The sequence below is a fragment of the Camelina sativa genome, unplaced genomic scaffold (genome assembly GCF_000633955.1).
Source record: "Camelina sativa cultivar DH55 unplaced genomic scaffold, Cs unpScaffold09964, whole genome shotgun sequence".
Classification (NCBI taxonomy): domain Eukaryota; kingdom Viridiplantae; phylum Streptophyta; class Magnoliopsida; order Brassicales; family Brassicaceae; genus Camelina; species Camelina sativa.
In genome coordinates, this window is record NW_010931019.1 from 1 (window position 1) to 396 (window position 396).

The 396-nt window shown below is 35.1% G+C and overlaps 1 long non-coding RNA gene across 1 annotated transcript; it reads right to left on the reverse strand.

The window, feature by feature from the left end:
- LOC104775191 lies at positions 1-390 on the reverse strand. The gene is made up of 3 exons (XR_765750.1): positions 292-390; positions 106-189; positions 1-19 (listed from the first exon to the last, which is right to left on the reverse strand). It is a non-coding gene; the product is annotated as an uncharacterized LOC104775191 (long non-coding RNA).
- Positions 391-396: the final 6 nt, after the last annotated feature.

Consider the following 396-nt stretch of genomic DNA (forward strand, 5'->3'; position numbering starts at 1 on the left):
TCTCTTTTTCGTATTTTCTCTTCATGACATAATAAAACATCGCTATTTTAAAAGGAAAACATCTATGAGTCGTAAACAAAAAAAACAAAAAATAAAGATTCGAACCTTGGTCGTATTTAAAGAAGAATAAGCTCTCTTGAACTTTTCTAACTCTTGTTTCTGCTTGTTGAACTCTGACTGCATAGTAGCCTAACAAGAAGTAACAGAGACAGATAAGTAAATCTACATGGGGTAGTGCTTCTTCTACATGTAAAAATTAAAATGAGCTCAGCGAGATAGTTCTCATTCTACCTGTGCTTGCTGAGCGTCATCTAACCTCTTCTCCCTCTCACTCAGATCTTTTTTGCAGTTTGTTAGCTCCTTCTCCAATAGAGATATCTTGTTCTGCTTCTCTAA